The following is a 24,837-nucleotide window of genomic DNA, read 5'->3' on the forward strand; positions in this document are numbered from 1 at the left end:
AATTTAAACAAACATTTTCATGATACTGCAGAAAAGTAAATTCAGAACACTAAGTAAATGAAATACTTTTCTAAGTTTTATTCTCTAGAATTTTCAAATCAGAAAAACCTCTTCTGAATATTCAGGCTTTCTTCTTGTTGGAAGTTGGAAGGGGTAAAATTGGGAAGACTAGTATGAATGAAAGCCATCTTATCAATGGAGTCTTCACAAAAGACCTGTACATTTGAGCACATAAACATTGTATAGGAGGAGAGTTCTAAATATGTCAAAGGTTACATCTAAAACATTCAAGCATGACACCATAAAAATATTCCCCAGCAGTTTTACCTCTATATAAAATAGTATTCCAAATAAGTACATTTTGTAGTAGCAAATTTTTTACTAAGACTTTCATTACCAATATCACCTTACACCCTACTTTTGTTGGGTGAAATGCAGTGATCTCATGAGTGTTTTTTCATTTTTTAAATATAACTAGAGGCTGGGTACAGTGCTTTATGCCTGTAATCCCAGCACCAAATGTCAGAGGGCGAGGCAGGCGGATCACGAGGTCAGGATATCAAGCCCACCCTGGCCAACATGGTGAAACCCCATCTCTACTAAAACTACAAAAAGCAGCTGGGCATGGCAACACACGCCTGTAATCCCAGCTACTTGGGAGGCTGAGACAGGAGAATTGCTTTAACCCAGGAGGCGGAGGTTGTAGTGAGCAGAGATTGCACCACTGCACTCCAGCCTGGGCGACAGAGCAAAACTCGATCTCAAAACAAAGTTGAAACCAAGGGAAAAAATTCAAAAACATAGGTTTAAGACTTACTTAGAGATTAGCCAAACACCCTGACCTGTATGCACTTTACTAAATGGCAGACAAATTGAAGTACTTTCTGTCCCAGTAGCTGCCAGAGTAAATCCAGTCCTGTGCTCCATTGCAGGGATTAAGACCTTGATGGAACCACCTGTTAAAAGAAAAAGGACAAGACAAAATCACAGGCTGTTTCTTCACTAGCTTGCAGTATTTTTCTATTGCAGCAATTCATTCTGTCAGTGAGGGATTTCCAAAGAGATGCTGAAGTGATGCTGTTTTTTTTGCTTAGGGAACAGGTCTGTAGAATAATATTCCAAAAGGGGTAAAAGGATATGGATTTCCCACCAGCATCTAGCAAGCTCCTAGACAGAAGCAGGGTCTTATAATTGGGTGGTTTGAAACAATTTGTCTAACCTGTTTATCCTCTAGCCAGGCTCTTGTTTTCCACAACAAGGCATTCTTTAAAATAGTAACGAATAGGCCGGGTGCAGTGGCTCACACCTGTAATCCCAGCACTTTGGGAGGCCAAGGCGGGTGGATCACGAGGTCAAGAGATCGAGACCATCCTGGTCAACATGGTGAAACCCTGTCTCTACTAAAAATACAAAAAATTAGCTGGGCATGGTGGTGCGTGCCTGTAATCCCAGCTACTCAGGAGGCTGAGGCAGGAGAATTGCCTAAACCCAGGAGGCGGAGGTTGCAGTGAGCCGAGATCGCGCCATTGCACTCCAGCCTGGGTGACATTAGAGAAACTCTGTCTTAAAAAAAATAATAATAAGTGCTCGCTTCGGCAGCACATATACTAAAATTGGAACAATACAGAGAAGATTAGCATGGCCCCTGCGCAAGGATGACACGCAAATTCGTGAAGCGTTCCATATTTTTAATTGATGCAGAGAAGGCCTTCGACAAAATTCAACAGCCCTTTATGCTAAAAACCCTCAATAAACTAGGTATCGATGGAACGTATCTCAAAATAATAAAAGCTATTTATGACAAACCGACAGCCAATATCATACTGAATGGGCAAAAACTGGAAGCATTCCCTTTGAAATCTGGCACTAGACAAGGATGCCCTCTCTCACCACTCCTATTCAATATAGTACTGGAAGTTCTAGCCAGAGCAATCAGGCAAGAAAAAGAAATAAAGGGTATTCAATTAGGAAAGGAGGAAGTCAAATTGTCTCTATTTGCAGACGACATGATTGTATATCTAGAAGACCCTATCACCTCAGCCCAAAATCTCCTGAAACTGATAAGCAACTTCAGCAAAGTCTCAGGATACAAAATCAATGTGCAAAAATCACAAGCATTCCTATACACCAATAATAGACTTAAAGAGAGCCAAATCAAGAATGAACTGCCATTCACAATTGCTACAAAGAGAATAACATACCTAGGAATACAACTAACAAGGAATGTAAAGGACCTCTTCAAGGAGAACTACAAATCACTGCTCAACGAAATAAGAGAGGACACAAACAGATGGAGAAACATTCCATGTTCATGGTTAGGAAGAATTAATATCGTGAAAATGGCCATACTGCCCAAAGTAATTTACAGATTCAATGCTATCCCCATCAAGCTACCAATGACCTTCTTCACAGAACTGGAAAAAACCACCTTAAACTTCATATGGAACCAAAAGAGAGCCCGCATAGCCAAGTCAATTCTAAGCAAAAAGAACAAAGCAGGAGGCATCACACTACCGGACTTCAAACTATACTACAAGGCTACAGTAATCAAAACAGCATGGTACTGGTACCAAAACAGAGATATAGACCAATGGAACAGAACAGAGACGTCGGAGGCGACACAACATATCTACAACCACCTGATCTTTGACAAACCTGAAAAAAACAATCAATGGGGAAAGGATTCCATGTTCAATAAGTGGTGTTGGGAAAACTGGCTAGCCATATGCAGAAAGCAGAAACTGGACCCCTTCCTGACACCTTACACTAAAATTGACTCCAGATGGATTAAAGACTTAAACATAAGACCTAACACCATAAAAACACTAGAAGGAAACCTAGGCAAAACCATTCAGGACATAGGCGTAGGCAAGGACTTTATGACCAAAACACCAAAAGCATTGGCAACAAAAGCCAAAATAGACAAATGGGACCTAATCAAACTCCACAGCTTTTGCACGGCAAAAGAAACAGTCAATAGAGTGAATCGGCAACCAACAGAATGGGAAAAAATTTTTGCAGCCTACCCGTCTGACAAAGGGCTGATATCCAGAATTTACAATGAACTAAAAAAGATTTACAAGAAAAAAACAAACAAGCCCATTCAAAAATGGGCGAAGGATATGAACAGATACTTTACAAAAGAAGACATACATGAGGCCAACAAACATATGAAAAAATGCTCATCATCACTGGTCATTAGAGAAATGCAAATCAAAACTACATTGAGATACCATCTCACGCCAGTTAGAATGGCGATCATTAAAAAATCTGGAGAAAACAGATGCTGGAGAGGATGTGGAGAAATAGGAACACTTTTACACTGTTGGTGGGAGTGTAAATTAGTTCAACCACTGTGGAAAACAGTGTGGCGATTCCTCAAGGACCTAGAAATAGAAATTCCATTTGACCCAGCAATCCCATTACTGGGCATATATCCAAAGGATTATAAATCGTTCTACTATAGGGACACATGCACACGAATGTTCATTGCAGCACAGTTTACAATAGCAAAGACCTGGAACCAGCCCAAATGCCCATCGATGATAGACTGGACAGGAAAAATGTGGCACATATACACCATGGAATATTATGCAGCCATTAAAAAGGAGGAGTTCACATCCTTCGTAGGGACATGGATGAACCTGGAAAACATCATTCTCAGCAAACTGACACAAGAACACAAAATCAAACACCACATGTTCTCACTCATAGGCGGGTGTTGAACAAGGAGAACACATGGACACAGGGAGGGGAGCACTATACACGGGGGTCTGTTGTGGGGGAGGGGGGATAGTGGGAAGGTGGGGAGTTGGGGAGGGATAGCATGGGGAGAAATGCCAGATATAGGTGAAGGGGAGGGAGGCAGCAAATCATACTGCCAGGTGTGCACCTGTGCAACAACCTTGCATGTTATTCACATGTACCCCAAAACCTAAAATGCAATAAAAAAAATAATAATAATAATAATAATAATAGTAACGAATAAATTAGGATAAGGAAATTAACATTTACAGCATACCCACAGCAGTATGTAAGGGACCTGGTTCAGAGTAAATGCCCCTAAAACTCTTAAAGCTCCATTTTACATATGAGAAGCTGAATGTCTAAGCAGTTAAATAACTTGCCCAACCTAGTAACTGACGGCAAATTTTAGGTTTAATGTTCAAGACCATGATTTTTCTAATATACCATGCTACACATAATCCAAAAGACATGAACAGACATTTCTCAAAATAAGACACAGAAATAGCCAACAGGATATGAGAAAATTCTCAACATCAGTAATTATGAGGGAAATGTGAATAAAGACCACAAGATACCATCCTGTACCAGTTAGAATGGTGATTATTAAAAAGAGAAAATAATATGCTGGCAAGGATGCAGAAAAAAGCAAGCTCATATACTGGTGATGAGAATAAATTAGAACAGCCATTATGGAAAACAGTATGGAGATTTCTTAAAAAACTTAACTACCTTACGATCGGCACTCCCACTACTGAGTACAGAAAGGAAAGGAAGTCAGTGTATCAAAGGGATACCTGCATCCCCACGTTTATGAAAGCATGATTCACAATAACAAAGACATGGAATCAACCTGTGTCCATCAATGGATGAAAGTCAGTGGAAATAAGTTTTCTTCCAGGCCTGGAATAACTCTGCAGGGTTTGTGTTAGATAGGCCCTTGTTCTGGGGTCACAGTGTTTGGCATCCCTACCTCGTCAGCACACAATAGCCTGTCTGAGGGCTCAACCACGTACCCTGTCTTCCAGTCCTCTTCTGACTTGGACCTGTATTTGCAGGCTGCTCTTTGTTTTTCCTCCACTATGTTGATCTAAAATAAGAACATCAATACAAACCATTAACACTATGCAGAGGATGCCAGGCACAGTATTAAGCACAATAACTTCACAAGAGAACCATCTACATGTATCAGCATCATCTCCCTTTTATCAGAACACAAATACCAGAATCAAATATCAAGCAAAAATTGTAACAAGATACCCGGGCTAGTAAGAGGCAGAGCTGGTATTGCAGATGCAGCATCTCTTTGACAGCCTATGCTCTCAATAACCTTGCCTTTACCAAAAACAACCTACTTATTCTTAAGGCCAAAACGACTGTGTTAAAATCCTTCAATGAAAATTTGGGTGTAAAAACTAAATAAATGTGAAATTGTTCTAAATTCTTAGACCTCCTAGAGCTCTTTCAGATTCCATTCTTAAGAAATTTAAACAGTTTTTTAAAACACTGTTGCTCTGTCTCACTTTTTGTCCACTGTGGCACTATGATATGTTGGCTGTGATGGCATCATAAGAGGCTGCCTGGTGCGGGAGAGGATGCTGAGCTGCATCCCTGGCTTGCAGACGCCAGTAGTCTCTCCCAAGAAGTGACAACCAGAGCCTTCAGACTTTGCTACATCTCTTGTAGGGGAAAATGCCCCCCTTTTGAGAACCGCTGAGTTGGAAGAAATTTAACACTGTATGATAAAAATAATGGGCTGGGTGCAGTGGCTTAGGCCTGTAATCCCAGCATTTTTGGGGGCTGAGACAGGTGGATCACCTGAGGTCAGCAGGTCCAAGACCAGCCTGGCCAACATGGTGAAACCCATTTCTACTAAAAATACAAAAATTACTTGGGGGGTGGTGGCTTGTACCTGTAGTCTCAGGAGGCTGAGGTACGAGAATAGCTTGAACCCAGGAGGCAAAGGTTGCAGTGAGCTGTGATTGCGCCACTGCAACCTTTGCCAGCCTGGGAGATAGAGAGAGACTCTGTATCAAAAAAGAATGTTGTAGTAAGTGATACCTTATTTACCCTGATGTGATTATTACATATTGTATACCTGTATCAAAAATATCCCACATACTCCTTACATATATGCACCTATTTATACCCACACACAAAAACATTTAAGTTATAATTGATCAAGGGTAAGCCACACTCTCTCTGAGGATGACAAGGTGCTATGTAAATTCTGAAGTAGACAGTGACATAATTAAAATATGCCTCTGGCCATCTCCAGTATATTAAATTCTCAGGGGAATATTACTGCAATAATATGAGCTAATAATGTCTGCTCAGATTTCCAAATTTTAAAGTTACTGAATTTAAATTGAATGTTAATTGAAACTTAATCTCTAAGACTAAAAATGCTGGTACCCCATTGATTCTAACAATCACCAGTAATACAACAAAGCATCCTCCCCCAAGAAATGAGTCTTCACTGGTAGCTTTGGTGGATGCTAGTTACCTATCTCTCCATTTTCCATGGCTCTGATGTCAGGCCATAACCTGCAGTCTGTGTTGGGAATCACTCTCCCTGTCTTTGTCTACTTCATTCAAAACCATTGCAAAACTAGTAAAATTATACATCTGAAAAGAAGCAAAGGGCATAATGCAAAATAGAAAGCCCTGTAAGTAGAAGAGGGTTGATTTGACGATGACCCCCTCCCTTTTGTGGTAACAATGGTCAGTCTTTCTCAGATCATATATATCTAAATATTTTCACCAAAATCTGCATCCTCTGTGGGTATCTGTCTCAAAAAAAAATCTCAAAGCAAGCTTTGCAGAGTAAGTATCCTCTATCATGATCCACTTTAATTAGAACTCTAAGCAAATACCAATGTTCTTTTATCTTCATTAAAATCTTTCCTTGCTGGGTCTGGAGGGCTGGTACTGACTAGGTTGCACCAGCTTATATTTAACAAGGACCAATTTTATGGCTAGTTATTTAAGAAGCCTCAGTGACATCCTACACAACACATCCTCCCAGCCAGATGCCAGAGGGATGGACAGCATGATGCACTCACAATGCCCTGAGCTCAGGCAAGAAGGAAGCACCTGGGAGCCAGTGGGAACTCAGAATGCCAACCTGCCTGTCTCCATGCTGCCTGGGCTGGCCCTGCACATGCCAGGAAAGACCGTCACAATGCCTAACACAGACAGTGAGCCCCCAGGCAGCAAGCCCCATCTCACCTGGGCACAATTTTGAGGCCATGGGGCTATCTGCCACAGTGAAGAGGGAGAAGAAAATAGCATAATAAAAAAAAATTAATGCTGGAAAGAGAAGCAGAAATTTTTCTTTTATAAGCAACCTTCCCTGAGTCCTTCCCCCTCCCATAGAACTGCATCCTGCTTTGCAAGTTTAAGTTTACGAATTCTTGTATTCTAGTTCTCTAGAGCTGATAACTAAGTTTTTGTAATATAGCGAAGGTCATAAGAAATGCCCAAGCAGGCTGTACTCCCACCTTCTCAGCATTGTAACAGAAGGCAATAGATAAGGCCTGTGCTAGGTAGCAAACATCTGGGTTGCATAGCAACAGTCATATGTAAGCCCAAGTTAGGTGCCTGATGTTGCTTGATAAATTGCCTTTGTTTTACATTTGCAAACTCGTTTGAGTGCCACTGTGTACTTCATGTATAAAAAGTCAAGCCCTGTCTTTGTTAAGGTCTCAGCCATTTTGGATCCAAATCCAAGCTGTGCCAGTGTACACCTAAAATAAACTCCTTCTGTAACTTCAATGTTTCTCCAGTCTCTAAAATTCTGCAACATTTCTGGGGCTTGTCCGGGATTGGAGACAACAGGCTTGCTATCTCCTTTGCCTTTGGGGGGCCAGGGCCCCGGGCCAAGGGATACCCGAGACCCCAGGCACCACCAGGAGGCTTCTCCCAAGAAGAAGATTGGCTCTCTTGACCCCTGGTGCCCTCCCCAGACAGCACAATGGAACTGGGAAAAGGCTACAGGACAATTCCAGGATCAGAGCACTTTAAGAACCACAGTAAGACATTTGAGGCTTGAAGAAGGGGAAGGAAAAAGGGAAAGGAAGTCCACAGCTCCAATGGCCTTCTGGGGATGTGACTAACCCGACCTAGCAGGGCTAGGGGAAGCAAGAGTGGCTAGCTGACTCAAGTGAAACTCACCTAACTAGAACCTGATCAGTTCCAAGGAAGTGATTACTAATCCAAACCAGTAGGGCTAGGGAAAGCAAGAGTGACTCACCAATTCAAAGGAAAATCACATACCCATCAACACTGGAAGCAAGAGTGGCTTGCTAGGCCAACTTAGTAAGGAAGCCAAGTAGCAGGAGTGGAAAACTGGGAAGGGGAGGTGTGTGAAAGTACATGAAAGAGACGGCTCCAGGAGGAGCCAAAATGGGGAGTGACGTGTGGGAGCAAGTCCCCTAGTGTGGCCTGTATGCTCCAAGTGAGTAGGGCCAGCTGCAGTCAGGGGCAATCCTGAGTATGGCTAACAGAAGCTGCCCTACAACTGCAGCAGTTGTAGGGGAATAAGGTACTCTCCTAGCTAGAGCAGCATCTGAAATACCCACTCCTACTCAGATCAGTGGGATGGCTTAACCGGTCTGAAGTGAAAGTGAAAGTGATTGAGCTTTGTAAGGGAGGAGATGGGAGGAAAGGTGTCAAAACCTACACCATTGGAATGCATGTTAAGGAACTTTAAGAAGGGTTTTGGAGGAGATTATGGTGTCAAACTGACTTCTCAGAGGTTAAGAACTCTGTATGAACTAGACTGGCCTTCTTTCAGTGTCACGTGGCCCGCTAAAGGGACAACAGCTTGTGAGGTGGCTGACTGTGTGTATAGAGTAGTAACTGGGGTTGGAGGACAACCTGGACCTCCTGATCAATACCCATACATTAACTCTTGGCTAAATGTGGTCCAGTTAAATCCCAAGTGGCTGCAGCCCTGCCAGGCAGTATCCTATGAAACTTTAGTCGCTGGAGCAGAGCCAAAGGTAGTAAAGGAAACCACAGTGCCCCTCACCCAGAAAGTAGGGGAGGGAGAGCTGGTAAAACAAAAACCCATTCTACAGGCCCCTCCAGAGGAGAGAGAATGCCCACCCACCTGTGTCAATATATCCATCCTTGGCTAACCTAAGGCAAGGTGATAGGGGAAGCAGCTGGAGAATCAGATTCAGACAGAAGTGACATTCCAATGTGATCCCTTAGCAAGGAATGAAAAGGCATGTCCATGAAGTCAAGGAAAAGGAAAGGGATAATTCCCCTAGCCAGCTCCAGTTTGGCTGCACCCAAGCCTTACAAGTGTCTCTCCAGGAGACTAGGTCCCAAATTTACCATGATGTTGAGGGCCAAGTCAGATGGGGAGCAAGGCTCTTTACCCGCCAGCCCTTCTCCACCACTGACCTCCTACATTGGAAACAACATACTCCCTCCTACATGGAGAAAGCCCCGAGTCATCACAGATTTAATACAATCCATTTTCTTAACCCACAACCCCACATGGGCAGACTACCAGGAGCTCCTGTTAACACTGCTTAATACAGAGGAGTGGCATAGAGTAATCCAGGCAACTCTCCAATATCTGGAGGGAAATGCCACAGCAGGCACAGTTGATGTCTGCCAATATGCGGAGGAACACTATCCATTGATCCCTAATGGGACCCCAATGAGGCAGAGGGGTAACAATGTCTGTAGGCATTTCAGGAGGCACTTCTAAATGGAATCAAGGCAGAAGGGAAGAAGGCCCTGAATATGGGAAAAATTTCAGAGGTCGGTCAGAAGGCAGATAAGAGCCCAGTTGAGTTTTATGAGAGGCTCTGTGAGGCATATCAACTTTACATCCCGCTGGACCCAGAAACGGCAGGAAATCATTGTATGGTGAACTAACAGCATTTGTTAGTCAGGCGCAGAGTGATATCAGCAGGAAACTGCAAAAGCTAGAGGGGTTTAAAGGCATGACTGCCACTCATCTCATATAGGCAGCCCACAAAGTGTTCATTAACCATGAGGAGGAGGCCAAATGGGAGGCCAAAAGAGAAGCAGGTCGGAGCTTGAAAGGAAAGCAGATGTGCTGGCCACAGCTCTCACAGAAGGGGGTGCAAATGCAGCAAGAAGACGTGGGTGAAGTCATGAGTGAGGGATAGGTTAAACCCGAAAGAACTTTGAAAACTGACCTAGACTAGAGAGAAACCAGTGTGCAATATGCAAAAAAAAAAAAAAGACACTGGAAAAATAAGTTCCCAGAAAGGGATGCAGTTAACAATAATGAAAGTCAAAGAAGGGCTCAAAAGCTGACCTAACTGGCCTGGCAGGGGCCGAATGCTATGAGAACTAAGACAAACTGGGCTCCATTTCTCTAGGCCCCCAGGAGCCTATAGTCAAGATAGAAGTAAGAAGCCAAGAAATAAATTTTATGGTAGACACAGGTGCTGAACACTCAGTAGTAACTCAAGCATTTGGACCATTAACCAACACATTTGCTACTATAATTAGAGCCACAGAAGTGGCAGAGAAAAGGGCTTTTTGCTGGTCAAAGAGGTGTGTTATAGGAGGGCGGGAAGTCTAGCATGAGTTCTTATGCCTCCCGAATTGTCCAGTTCCCCTGCTAGGGAGAGATCTACTCCAAAAGCAGCAGGCTCAAATTTCCTTCAGACCAGAAGAGAATGTAACTTTAGATCTCACCTGGCCAGCAGCAATGATACTAGCTATCACTGTGCCACAGCCTGAGGAGTGGAGACTGCATACTGGGGGAACACAAGGGCTGGACCATCCCTTAACTCCAGAAGAAGAAACTATACTAGTCAGACTAACAGATAAATTTCCAGAAGTCTGGGCTGAACATAACCCACCTGGGCTGGCTGTAAACCATTCCCCAGTGATAGTAAAGCTAAAACAAGGTGCCACCTCTGTCTGGCTTCATCAATACCCTTTGCCTCAAGAAGCTGTTAGGGGTGTATGGGAACACATAGAGCGACTCCAAAAGCATGGTATACTAGTAGCATGTCAATCACCCTGGAATACTCTGCTTCTACCGGTGTGGAAGCCAACACCAACTGGAGGAGTATATAACTATAGAGCAGTGCAAGAATTGCAAGCTGTAAATGGGGCTACAGTCACTATTCACCCAGGAGTGCCAAACCCTGATACATTAATAACTTTTATTACGGCAGGCGCGGCCTGGTTTACAGTCCTAGATCGAAAGGATGCCTTTCTCTGCCTCCGCCTGGCACCAATAAGTCAACCGTTATTTGCCTTCTAGTGTGGCAATTTTCAACTCACTTGGACCAGACTTCTGCAAGGGTTTAAGAACTCTCCTACAATCTTTAGGGAAGCATTAGCAACAGACCTTAAAGCTTACACTCCTCCCAACAAGGAGTGTGACCTATTGCAGTATGTAGATGATCTTTTGCTAGCAGCCCCTACCCTAGAAGATTGCCACTTAGGGACAAAAAGATGACACTATCTGTTATGGAAGGTGGGATATAAAGTGTCAAGAAAAACGGCCCAAGTTTGTTTAAGCAGAGTTAGCTACCTGGGGTTTCACCTAAGCCAAGGGAAGCAAAAATTAGGGTTACCCTGGATAAAGGCATCTGTAGCCTTCCAACCCCAACCTGCAGGCAACACATAAGAGAATTTTTAGGGTCAGCAGGGTTCTTCTGTATCTGGATTCCAAACTTCTCACTCATAGCAAAGCCCTTGTATGAAGCCACTAGAGCAGGGGAAGGAACTCTTCCTTCAGGGAACTGAACAGGAGAAGATATTTAACCAAATTAAGCAGGTCTTAACTGAGGCCCCTGCTTTGGGACTACCAGAAATGGCCATGCCTTTCTTCCTATACATCCACAGTGGAAAGGAATGGCTACTGGAGTCTTAACCCAAGTCCTAGGATCTTGGCACCACCCAATAGCCTACTTATCCAAGCAACTACATGTAGTGGCACAAGGATGGCCCCCGTCTTAAGGTGTTAGCCACCACAGCCATGCTGGTAAAGAAAGCAGCAACACCGGAAGCTAAAGGAAATAGAAAAGCAGACAGGGAGGCTAAGTGAGCAGCCCTAGGTGGGTCCCACCCTCCCACATAGAGGCTAGGAAGGCTGCCTGAGCCATGACCCTCCTCCCAGAGGCACTGTGTTCAGAGACTCCAAATTACTCTCCAAATGAAAAGGCCTGGTTTGCTCAGGAAACTGGGAGCTTTACAAAGGAGGGTGGTAGAAGTTTGCAGATGGGAAGTTAGCCATTCCCAAAGTAATATCCCCTAAATTTGTAAAACACTTCAACCAAGGAATTCATATGGGCAAGATAGCATTAGAAGCACTGTTAGGACGCCACTTCTCTCTGCCACGGCTCACTGTCATCTCCCGAGGCATTTGTGAACAATGCTTAACCTGTGCCCAGAACAACCCTCGGCAGGGGCTAACTTGGCCCCCAGGAATTCAAGAAGTAGGGGCAGTATCTTGTGAAAATTTGCTTGGAGATTTTTTAGAGCTGCCTCTGGCAAGAGGCTATCACTATATGTTAATGTTTGTCTGTACCTACTCAGGTTGGGTAGAGGCTTTCCCCAAAAGGACAGAAAAGGCACGAGATGTAACTAAAACATTACTAAAAGACATTATCCTCAGATTTGGGCTACCTTCAACTATAGGATCAGACAATGGCCCAGGATTTGTAGCCAAAATTGTCCAAAACCTAACATGGTTGTTAAAAATAAACTGGAAACTGCACACTGCCTATCACCCACAGAGCTCAGGAAAAGTTGAGTGTATGAATCAAATGCTCAAAGAGCTATTAAAGAAACTCTGCCAGGAAACCCATCTGCAATGGGATCAGGTCTTACCCGTGGTCCTCCTTTGAGTCAGGTGTACCCTCACCAAACAAACTGGATATTCACCTAATGAAATTCTGTTCGGCCGGCCACCCCCAATCATAACCCAAATTAAAGGGGACATCAGAGAGCTAGGAGAATTAACCCTGAGAAAGCAGGAACAGGCCTTAGGGATAACTATGCAGAAAATACAGGGTTGGGTTTGAGAAAAATTACCTATCAGTCTAACAGATCCTGTGCATCCCTTGAAACCCAGGGATTCAGTCTGGGTCAAGAAGTGGAACCTAACCACAATGGGGCCAACATGGGATGGACCCCTGTTGTAATGTTGTCCACCCCAACTGCTGTTAAACTTGCAGGCTTTGGACCATGGATACACCACAGCCGGTTAAAGCCAGCAACAGCCCAGGGAAAGTGGACCAGTAAGCAGGATCCCGAGCACCCAACCACACTGATCCTGCAATGAGACCAAGCTGCCAGCAGGAGCAACAGCCCTGCTCTAGTCACACAACCAAAGGCTGACTAGTCCACACAGGGCTGAAGCTTGAGAACTCATCAAAAGTAAATATGGATAAAAATCTTAAGCCTAATTGCTATCTTAGTATTGTTAACTATTCTGTTACTATGCCATCATCTTTGCCAACCCCTGTGTCCAAGGAAAGATTGATTCTGTCCCTGTGAAGTGGTATAGAAATGTTAATTTTTACTTTATTATAGTTAACTTCAATATCTGTACAAAAGGAAGGGCAACCGGTAGACGAATGTACTTACTGCCGGCAAACTACTTAAATTGGGAATACTGTAGTTAAAACCTTGCTGTATCAAACATATAAGTGTACAGGGACTCAGGGGCTTGTACTTACAATCAACTTGTTCAGTTTGTAATACAGGCAATGATCAACCGTATATGTATTATGATCCCAAGTTAGAGCATGAAACTTGGTTTGAGACCCTAGATAAGTCAATAGATGGGTACCTACCAAATCAGACCAAAGTCTCCCTTACCCACGAGAAAAACATAAATCTGTACTTTAATTTCTGTCAGACAACATTCACATGGACAGCTTGGCCCAATAAGGTATAACACAGGATGTGGCATTCATTGTTACAGACCCAATCCTGATTGTCCACATCCTACTTGCTTAGAAACCTACTGCTGATATTGCCACACACAGACACGTATCCCAACTGCGAAAAAACTACCACCAAAGGAAATCCTATTTATGAAAATACTAACAAAACCAAATTGTAAGGCAAACAGCTGCCATCCTGTAACCCTTACAATCCTCGAGCCAGACATGTCCATGTGGAACACAGTCTACTAAATCACAATGCATTTAAGTAATAAAAAAAATAGTCACCTTATGTATTACTAAAGGCTCGGAACCTTCCAGCTCAACACCATTTCTGAGTTTTCAAGTCACTTTACGGAAACTATAAAAAAAACCAACCAAGAGGTTCTAGAACCCCCTCCAGTAGCCAGTAATCTGTTTGCTCAGCTGGCTAAAAGTATAGCTAATAATCTAGGTGTTTCCTCTTGTGGTGGAATGCAGTGGCCATGGGAAGCAAGACGAGTAACGCCTCAAGAAAATGTTACTTGACCCTACCTCTCCCAGACCAGCACCCAAGTGTTCAAGCATCTGGCTCTTAAAATTTCCATAGTCAGGAGGTACTGTATTGCCTGCTGGGGGGACACTTTTGTTAACCCAGGAGGAGAATTGGCTTGTTTAAGGCAGCAATATTATAACCAAACAGTGGGAAAAACTTTGTGGCAAGGCAAGAATAAACAAGGTATAACTACCTCCAGGTTGCCACGCTACACCCCATTTTCTTGCTTCCCAGCTTTAAACCACTCCTGATATCAACCTGAAGCACCCAATAGATGGCAGGCACCCCCCGGCCTTTATTGGATTTGCGGGCAGTTAGCATACCAGCAATTACCAGCTAACTGGACAGGAGCCTGCATACAAGGGACAATCAGACCATCCTTATTCCCTTTACAGCTAGGAGAAACTAGTATACCCTGTTTATGATGAAGTGACAAACAGAAGTAAAAGAAGTGTAAACACCAGAGGAAGTATAAAAATAAGAGACTGGAAAGTCACTGATTGGCCACCTGAAAGAATTATTCAATATTATGGGCCAGCTACTTCAGCACAAAATGGGTCATGGGGATATGGTACTCCTATTTATATGCTTAATTGCATTATAAGATTACAAAGCAGTGCTTGAAATCATTACCAATGAAACTGCACAAGCTTTAGAGCTGCTAGGTGTACTATCCACAAAAATGAGAAATGCTATTTACCAAAACAGACTAGCTTTATATCATCTCCTGTCCCAGGAAGGAGGTGTATGTGGAAAGTTTAACCTAACTAACTGTTGCTTAGAAATTGATAATAATGGAAAAGCTGTCATGAAAATAACTGCAAAAATGTGCAAGTTGGCCCATGTCCCAGTTCAAACTTGGAAGCCTGGATGGTCACCACACTCGCTCTTTGGAGGTTGGCGCTCATCTTTTGGAGGATTTAAAACATTAATAGGAGGGTTCATGTTTATTCTAGGTAGTTGCTTAATCCTCCCATGTCTCTTGCCTCTCTTGTTTCTAAGCATACAGTCAAGCATAAAGCAGTAGTAGCTAGGCATACCAACACCCAAATAATGGCCTTAACTGATTATCAACCTGTCCCCCAGGAACTATCACCACCTGGCCATGAGTTGCCTGGAGTCAGTGAGCTGATCGAACTTATTTAAATTTTTTCCTTAAGTAAACCAAAAAAGGAACCAGAGTGACTGGGTAAAACAGATTAAGTTAACTCAGCAGTGCCTCAGTAAATACAAACGGCTACATCCTCTATCAAGGTAATTCAAAGGTGTATCAAGGCAAAGCTCTCAAAGGCCTGCAATCAGTGTCAAGACATTATATCTAAACCTCCTGGTCAGGACCACCATGGCGTCCTCTCTAGCCCCAGAAGATGGCTGGCTAGCCAATGATGAGTAGGATTCCTCAAGGAAGGAACAACCTAAGACAGGCACAGGTGCACAGGGGCATAAACACCAAGGCAAGAAAAAGGCCCTGACACTATGCCTGACTGGAGGTCCTAAAGCAGAGCAGCCCCAAAGTGTGCCTACCCTCTATTAGTCATCCCAAAGTAAAAGAAAGTAAAACTTTGGCCTAAAGAATCAAAATGCAACTTACATAAAAGGCAATTAAAACATCTGTCCTACCCAGGCACTCTCTCCTACATATAATTTAGTACTATCTTCAAAGAGGAGGCCATGATAGTCGTGCGATCTAGTAAAAGTATTACTTACATAAAATGCACCAAAGGGGGGCATGAAGAGGGCAAAGAAAAATTAATAAAACACCATAATATAAAAATAAAATTAATACAGGAAAGAGAAGCAGAAATTTTTCTTTTATAAGCAAACTTCCCTGAGTCCTTCCTCTTCCCATGAAATTTTATTCTGCTTTGCAAGTTTCATAAGTTTATAAATTCTTATCTTCTAGTTCTCTATAGCTGATAACTGTTAAGTTTCTGTAACACAGTGAAGGTCATAAGAAATACTCAGGCAGGCTGGACTCCTGCCTTGTAGGTGCTGTAACAGAAGGCAATAGATAAGGCCCGTGCTAGAATCCTTGAGCTCTACAGATAACGAACATTGGGGTTGCATAGCAACAGTCATATGTAAGCCCAAGTTAGGTTCCTGTCATCACTTGATAAGTTGCCTTTGTTCTACAACTGCAAACTTGTTTTAGCACCACTGTGTAGTTCATGTGTAAAAAGTTAAGCCCTGTCTTTAAGGTCTCAGCCCTTTTGGATCCAAATCCAAGCTGAGCCAGTGTACACCTAAAATAAACTCCTTCCACAACCTCAGTGGTCTCTCCAGTCTCTCAAATTCTGCAACAACAGGAGAATACTTCCAGGGATAATGAATACACTTTCAGAATCTGGCACTGGCATTTCATCTAACTCCTAAGAAGTGCTCATCTAGAAAAACCAACCCGTGAACAACATTGAAGGAAAAGGTTTTAAGATATAGTCAAGTACCACATAATGACATTTCAGTCATTACAACAGACTGTATCTATGATAGTAGTCCACTAAGGTTGTAGTTGAGCATGTACAGAAATCTGCTATATGGCATTTGATATTGGCATTGCAGATCAAGTAGGGGAAATGACTGATATTCACTAACAGTTATGGGACTTTTGGCTTTCCACCTGAAAAAAATAGATATAAACAAAAAACAAACACCATCTAAGTTTGTGTAAGTACACTGTATGAGGTTCACACAATGACAAAATCAACTGATGATTTCTCAGAACATATCCCTATCCTTTGTAAAATACATATATACACTTACAAATTGTAAACCATCGTTTATTGTGCATCACTAGAATATGAACTACATGAGGGCAGGGACACTGTGACTCTAATTCTTATATCCTTACTTTTAACACAGTGTGGGAAGCCAATGGATACCTGCTGAATGCCCGAGTGGGCGCTAAGAGTCTCATGAGCTTCACGTGCTATGCCATTTAGTGTTATCTCCATTTAAGTCATTATCATAGTCACTATTTCCTATAGTGTTTTATGTTTTTAAGACTTGTTTCCTTTTTAAAGACAAAATAATTCATTTGAGTATTTATTATTTTTGAGATAGGGACTTGCTCTGTTTGCCCAGGCTGGAGTGCAGTGGCACAATCACAGCTCATTGTAATCTCAAACTCCTGGTTTCGAGACATCTTCCTGCCTCAGTCTCCCAACTAGCTGGGACTACAGCTGTGTGCCACCAAACCTGGCTAATTTTTTAAAATGTTTTTATGGAGATGAGGGTCTTGCTATGATGCCCAAGCTGGTCTTGAACTCTTTGTCTCAAGCAATTCTCTCACCTCCGCCTCCGAAAGCATCATTTGAGTATTTACTGAGGAACTTCTGGAGGCCCAGCACTGGCGTGCTGGAGCAGCACAGTCACTGTCTGACTTTCGTGGAGCTCACACACTAGAAAGGAACAATCTAAAAACAACAAAAGGTTATATTCTTGGGGAAGTCAACTAAATTTATCAATAGCACAAAAACGGGAGGGATCCCAAATGCATCTAATGAAAAGAGAATTTACAAAGATATTAGGCTACATGGGAAGCCAATATTTCCTTGAGCTCCACTCCCCACGGCCCCAGCTATGGTAGTGCTCTGTGTATGTGGTCTTTATGCAACAACCCCTCGAGGAGATGTCATGACTCCTGTTTTAGACATACGGAATTAAGGCTTTGGAAGGGTAATCCTACCAGCATCACACAGTGAACAAATCTAGAACTACAGGTTGAGACGCATTCGGTGAAAATACAGTTTACAAAACAGCACAGAGGTGACAACACTAATGACACAAACTTCCTGCAGCATGTGTTCAGGAATGTCAGAAATCCATGGCAGGCAGATGCACACAGGAATGAGAGAAACTAGAAAAGCAGTGGATGTGTGAGAATACCTGCTCTCTACAAGGGGGGAAAACACTCTTTCACAGACTGACTGGGAATTTAGGGGATTTAAGAAATGTTCTCTGGAATTTCGCCAACATTCTTGGCCATCCCTACTCTGTGAAGACAGTTGGAAGACAAGTGTGTTGGGGAGATCGTCTTTGTCAAGATGCCTCCTATTAGCAGGAGCTGCAGCCAAGGAGTTTGTGCCAGGGGTCCCAGAATCCCGGACCTGCTCTACTCAGCCCCATCAGTTTCCTGCCAGCTGTGGAACACAGTCAGTGCACAGTTCCCATGGGCAGGAACTTGGGATGTAAGGAGGGAAGCAGAACTGTGCACACACAGCTGAAGAGAAACAAAGAGAGAGAAACAGCCCGAGCCACAGGAAAGCAGAATGCTCCGGCTGTTTAATAAACCTCTTTTCACACTGGGAGCAAGGCTAACTCCGTCTAAAAAGTCAGTCATAAATACACCTGCTTTGAGGGATCTTAGGGCTTCCTGAACTTTCACATGCATAAGAAACGCTGAAGAGCCCCGAGAGTAGTCTTCAGTAGGTCTGAGGTAAAGCTGGACACCCTGCATTTTTAATGAGCTTGCAAAAGATGCTCAAAATGCCAGTCTGAGAAAGTACTTCTGGCAGAAATGACTTTATCAGTCTTTATTATGAGCAGATACTGTTCTGAGCCCATTATGTTAACTCATTTAACAGGTAGGTGCTATTATAATGCCTGTGTTACCAATGAAGGCACTGAGACAGAGAGATGAGAAATCTGGGCTTGTACTGCTTATCAGTGGTGGGGATAAGATTCTAACCCAGAGACTGCAGTCGGAATTATTATCTTGGTTACTGGAAAGGAATCCATCCTCAAATATTTCCTGTCCAAAGAGATGCAGTCCTCTTTAGCTCTGAGCATTTATGCCTGGAAAGAAGGGGCAGGAGTTTGCTAACCACTGGAGCCTGCCTGGCACCATGCAATAAGAAGCCACGTGCCTCCCTTGTTGGAATTTAACTGTCCCACAAAGAAGAAAGTTTAGTAAGAAGAGGACAGCAGCCCAAGGCTGACTCCTTTAACTACGACGGTCTTAACTACAATAATTTCATGATAAGGAACAAGGCAGCAAACCTGATGATAAGCATGAAAATTCCAGAGATAATTTTGGAAGAAATTGTAAATCTTCAAACAATTCCAACTTTCAATGCACATAAACAGGAGGAAAAGAAAATTTGTTTCATTAAGATGAACTCCAACAATCCAAAGCTGTATGAATTAATGCAAAGCCCCACATATAACTGCTCCAGTTACAAAACTGGTATGTGTCCATATCTTATTCAAGGCTATGTCGAGTATTTGTTAAAATAAATATCTGATCATTAAAAAGATAAAAAGAGAAAAGTGACAGACATTAGCAACAAGGAAGAAGAAAGTCAAACTGTGACCCTAGAACAGGTTAACTCAAAAAGGATTAGTACACATTGAAGAGTTCAGTTATTCCTTGGATACTACCTTACAGGATGTTCACCTGTTTGCTGTTCTGCTGTTCTCTCTTTTTCTTGTCATTTTTTTGTAAGCATCAAATGTGGCAGGGTCAACACTGTATAAACATTCAGTCCACTTCCCATAGAGGGCACAGAGCTTCTTTTTGCTGTTAAGAAAAACTGATGTTTAGTTAACAAACCACAGTGTTTGTTTTTTTAAAGCTGACAGCACCTAGTATTTCCAGGTGGTCTCCCATCCCAGTCCTAACCAGGCCTGACCTTGCTTAGCTTCCAAGAGCTAATGAAATCAGGCATGTTCAGGGTGGCATGGCCATAGACTGTTTTGCTGTAACTGAATATTACTATAAAGGTGTGTACGAATCAGCTTTTCTATTTTTTTGAGACAGGGTGTCACTCTGTCACTCAGGCTGGAGTGCAGTGGTATAATCATGGCTCACTGCAGCCTCAACCTCCAGGGCACAAGGGTTCCTCCCACCTCAGACTCCAGAGTAACTGGGTCCACAGGCATTGGCCGCCACACCTGCCTAATTTTTTTTTTTTTTTTTTTTTTGTAGAGACAGTGTCTCACTATGTTACCCAGGCTGTTCGTGAATTGGCTGCAAACAATCCTCCCCACTCAGCCTCCCAAAGTGCTTGGAATACAGGTGTGAGCCACTGTGCCCAACCAAATCAGGTTCTTTAACAAAATAGACTTCTTTGTAGAAGAAAGATTTTTCAACTTATTAGAATGCTTGTTTCCTGGGTTATGGCAATGTATTTTTTTTTTTTTTTTTTTTTTTTTTGAGATGGAGTCTCGCTGTCACCTGGGCTGGAGTGTGGTGGCGCCATCTCAGCTCACTGCAACCTCTGCCTCCCAGGTTCGAGAGATTCCCCTGCCTCAGCCTCCTGAGTAGCTGGGATTACAGGCACCTGCCACCATGCCTGGCTAATTTTTTTTGTATTTTTAGTAGAGATGTAGTTTCACCATGTTGACTTGGCTGGTCTTGAACTCCTGACCTCGTGATCCGCCTGCCTCAGCCTCCCAAAGTGCTGGGATTACAGGCGTGAGCTACTGTGCCTGGCCAACAATGTATTTTAATTGCGAACATTTTATTTAGCAAACAAAGTCTACACTATTCAACATTTAAAATTGAAATTTTACCGTTCATCTTGAACGTAGCCTTCAACTTTGTGTAATTCCTTACCAAAAAAGCCACATGGCTTAAAATTCAACACACATGTCTTTAGTCCTATAAAAGAAATTACGTCCAGATTATCATTTATTACCAAAACAGCAGTAGAGAAAAATAACTGTGATAACTTTTCTAGCAGCAGGTACTGCTTACGGATTTACTCTGTGACATAGGCTCCACACTTAAGTGATAATGATTTATCCTCGATTGGTAACGTTCCCAACAAAAGAAAAGATATGTGAGGTGCACAAAGAATACGTGACTTGCCTAAGGTCACAAAGTAGACTGGGAGCCCGGCTCTTTCTTGTAACTCCTATGCCCCATCTCCCTGGCCCCCACTAAACAAAGGAAGCAAAATGAGCTGAGATTGGAATTAAGGTTCACAGAAGCTGGGGAAGCTTAGTTCACTCAATCTTCCTTAATCAGAGACTTTAATGAACCCTCTTTATTAAATAAATGGACTTCTAGCCATTCAAGAGTTAGTTACATTGCCCGATTCTTAAATTTTCATCAACCTGTTCTAGAGGTTTTCTTTAAACACAAACAAACAAAACAAAAAAAACTGAAGTCCACTAAAACTGCTTGATGAAAAGTGAAGGAATGGATAAAGTACCCCAAAGTGCCTTACTTGTGGTTTATGACTTCCACATTGCCGTACTGTTCAATCCAGAGTTTACCCACAATAATATTAGGCACATGGAAGGTGAGATTTGTCCATGTTTATGCTTCATTCTATCTAAAAAACCAAACCAAACCCAGAAAAGTAAGTGAGAGGTGTCACTTTGTTTAAAAAGTACAGTTCCTCTGAATGCCATTACTCAGGATAACAAGCCAGACTGCTTGAGATAACTAAATTCTAAGACTTTAAAGATTCTATTGATGTTAACTCATAGTAAAATTGGGATCATTTGCCCATTCTTGTTTCTTAAAAGGAAGTAACAGCTTAAGAAAAAATTCTATATTTCCACCAAACTCCAAATAGACTATGTACATAATCACTTTAAGCATTCAAAAGTGTCATGAAACATTAAGGAAAAAAAAAAGCTAGAGACAGAAAATAAAAAGTCTACTCAGCACTTTCTAAAGTACATTCCAGCTCACCAAAGGAAAAATCTCGTCTATGTGAATAAACTCCAATTTTATAATCCTATATACTCAGTAATAGAAATCATTCTGCCATAAAGACATATGCACATGAATGTTCGCTGAAGCACTATTCACAATAGCAAGGACATGAAATCAACCTAAATCCCCACCAAAGACAGATGAGATAAAGAAAATATGGCACACATACACCATGGAATACTATGCAGCCATAAAAAGAACAACATCATGTCTTCTGGGAACATGGAGGAGCTGGAGCCCATTATCCTTAGCAAACTAATGCAGTAACAGAAAACCAAATAGCACATGTTCTCATTTATAACTGGGAGCTGAATGATGCGAACTCATGGACACAAAGAAAGGATGAACAGACACTGGGGCCTACTTCAGGGTAAAGGTTGAGAGGAGGGAGAGGATCAGAAAAAATAACTATTGGGTACTAGGCTTAGTACCTGGGTGATAAAATAATCTGTGTAACAAACCCCTGTGACAACAGTTTGCCAACAGAACCCACGTGTACCCCTGAACCTAAAATAAAAGTTAAGAAAAAGTTTTATTATTTTTATTTTTGAGACAAAGTCTTCCTTCATCACCCAGGCTGGAGTGCAGTGGTGCAATCTCGGCTCACTGCAACCACCGCCTCCCAGGTTCAAGTGATTCCCCAGCCTTAGCCTCCCAAGTAGCTGGGACTGCAGGTGCATGCCACTATGCCTGGCTAATTTTTATATTTTTAGTAGAGAAAAGATTTTGCCATGTTGGCCAGGCTGGTCTCGAACTCCTGACCTCAGGTGATCTGCCTCCCAAAGTGCTGGAATTACAGCATGAGCCGACCACGCCCAGTCAAGACTTGTTTAACGCATGGCATCAGCTTTATGTGCTGACTCATTACACTTTCACTGTGTTTGGGGGATCTTTTGGGGGACTATTATACACATGTAAGGTCCATACATTGAGTCTTTCAAGTTCTTTGTCATCAGAGGATAGTGCGATGGTAAGACCACTGAACCAGATTGAGTTCCACTGCTGGGTTCACCATTGACTAGCTGTGTAGCTTTGACCAAGTTAAACTCTGTGCCAGCTTCCTCATCAGTAAGTACTAAGTACTAATATAATAGTAAATCTCATAAAGCATAGTCTGGGCACATTAGTAATGCTATATATGTGTCTGTTAAATTTAAAACAAAGTCCATATATGGACACACCATAAACTATTTAATCATAAGAAAACAGGCAAATATGGCTTTTTCTCTAAGTAGAGTTTCTACTCAAAAGCATGCTAATTTTTTTTCTTTTCTTTTTCTACAGATACTACCAAGCTGAATGCTTTCCAAAACAGCTTTATCAATTTATACTTCCACCAATGCTACATAATAGTCAACATCTCTGATGCTAAAAGAAGTGTATTACTTCCAATCTGTTCCTTCTGTCATGTTGATGCTTTCATTAAACTCATATTTAACTGAGCACCTAACTCAAGGATTGTAGCACTCACTGATTTTCCACTCCTTCCAACTGCTAGAGTAACAAAATGTACTGCTCACAACTGAGCACTGGATCATAGATTAGATTCAATTACCTCCTGTTATGGTATGGGTGGTAACCAGCTTATCTTGCTACATATATAGTGACACAATTCTCTGAGACAGAGATACTATCTTATACTCCATCTACATCCCCCCAGCACCTCATGGAGAGAGGAGAACATTGCAGTGTGCCCCACCCCAGATTTACCCTGCATTCTCACTGCCCCTTGAGTTTTCCCTTTTCAGGCATTTGTCACACACTTTCCACCTCCTTCCTCTTTGAAGACAGAGGTCTTGCTTAATAATGCATGATGGTTAACACAGCTAAATGCTGAGTAAAATGTTAGTTACTTTTGGAATATTATTCAGCACTAAAAACAAATGAGCTATCAAGTCATGAAAAGACATGGAGGAAACTTAGATGCCCATTACTAAGGGGAAAAACGTCAATAGGATTCCAATTGTATGACATTCTGGATAAGACAAAACCATGGAGACAGTAAAAAGGTCAGTGGTGGCCCAGTGGAGGGGGAGGGATGAACAGGCAGAGCAAAGGCGATTTTTAAGGCGGTGAAAACACTCTGTATGGTACTGCAATGCTGGAAACATGTCATTACATGAACATGGAACACCAAATGTGAGCCCTGGTGTAAACTATAAACTTGGGGTTCACCAGTTCTAACAAATGGGCCCCCCTGATGAGAGATGCTGACAATGAGGAGGCTACTAGGCACAGGTGAGGCCAGGGAAATTTCTGAAACTCCATCTCAAAAAATTGTACCTTCCTCTCAACTTTGCTGTGAACTGAAAACTGCTTTATAAAAGTCCTTTAAAAAATAAAATTAGGCCAAGCATGGTGGCTCACACTTGTAGTCTCACCACTTTGGGAGACCAAGGCAGGAGGATCACTTGAGCCCAGGAATTTGAGACCAGCCTGGGCAGCAAAGTAAGATCCTGTCTCTACAAAAAAAAAGAAAAAAGAAAAATCAGAAAACTAGCCAAGCATGGGGACATACCTCTGTAATCCCAGCTACTTAGAAGGCCAAGGCAGAAGGCTTGCTTGAGCTCAGGAGATCACAGTGAGTTCATGTTTGTGCCACTGCATTCCAGCCTGGGTGACAGAGCATGACCTTGTCTTAAAAAATAAAATAAAATTTTAAGAAAACTAATTTTAATCAATTATACTTTAGGAAAGATCAAATTATCTTTCTAGTCCTGCTACAGAAAATATCATGGTCACAGCCATGTAATAAAAGAGAATGAAAGCCAAAACAGAGTAAGAAAAAATGTTAAGGTAACTAATTAATAAAAGTTTTTAGTGATTTTTGGTTTATATTGTTTGTGTCACTAGAAACAACATTCCTGTGGTATTAGTGATATTTACACTTCAAAACTTGTGATTTTTCCTCATTCTAAATAAATATTCACATTAAAATCTGAAACAAACAGGTTATAAAGCAACATGTTCAAAAATATTCTAAT

At 42.2% G+C, this 24,837-nt stretch overlaps 1 protein-coding gene, 1 non-coding gene and 1 pseudogene across 21 annotated transcripts in view; 2 read left to right on the top strand and 1 right to left on the bottom strand.

Annotated features, from left to right (window-relative positions):
* LOC105728195 (calcium-binding tyrosine phosphorylation-regulated protein-like) overlaps positions 1-23,296 on the top strand; it is a 60,742-nt pseudogene extending 37,446 nt beyond the window's left edge.
* LOC105728196 (nuclear pore membrane glycoprotein 210-like) overlaps positions 64-24,837 on the bottom strand; it is a 54,379-nt gene continuing 29,605 nt past the window's right edge. For 10 of the 20 annotated variants that reach the window (XR_010337205.1, XR_010337212.1, XR_010337214.1 and 7 more), the window contains 3 exons: positions 19,580-19,702; positions 4,761-4,834; positions 64-956 (listed from right to left, as the gene is read on the bottom strand). The gene's annotated coding sequence lies outside the window, so the exon portion shown is untranslated. Of the gene's footprint in view, positions 957-4,760; positions 4,835-19,563; positions 19,703-20,697; positions 20,786-21,356; positions 21,465-24,371; positions 24,491-24,837 lie in introns of all 20 variants that reach the window. The other 10 variants (XR_010337207.1, XR_010337206.1, XR_010337210.1 and 7 more) reach the window with 8 other exon arrangements.
* Positions 1,584-1,690, top strand: LOC135268918 (U6 spliceosomal RNA). The gene has a single exon (XR_010337258.1). It is a non-coding gene; the product is annotated as a U6 spliceosomal RNA (small nuclear RNA).

This window comes from Aotus nancymaae, unplaced genomic scaffold (genome assembly GCF_030222135.1).
Source record: "Aotus nancymaae isolate 86718 unplaced genomic scaffold, 86718_ANA_hifiasm-v0.15.2.pri h1tg000046l, whole genome shotgun sequence".
NCBI lineage: Eukaryota > Metazoa > Chordata > Mammalia > Primates > Aotidae > Aotus > Aotus nancymaae.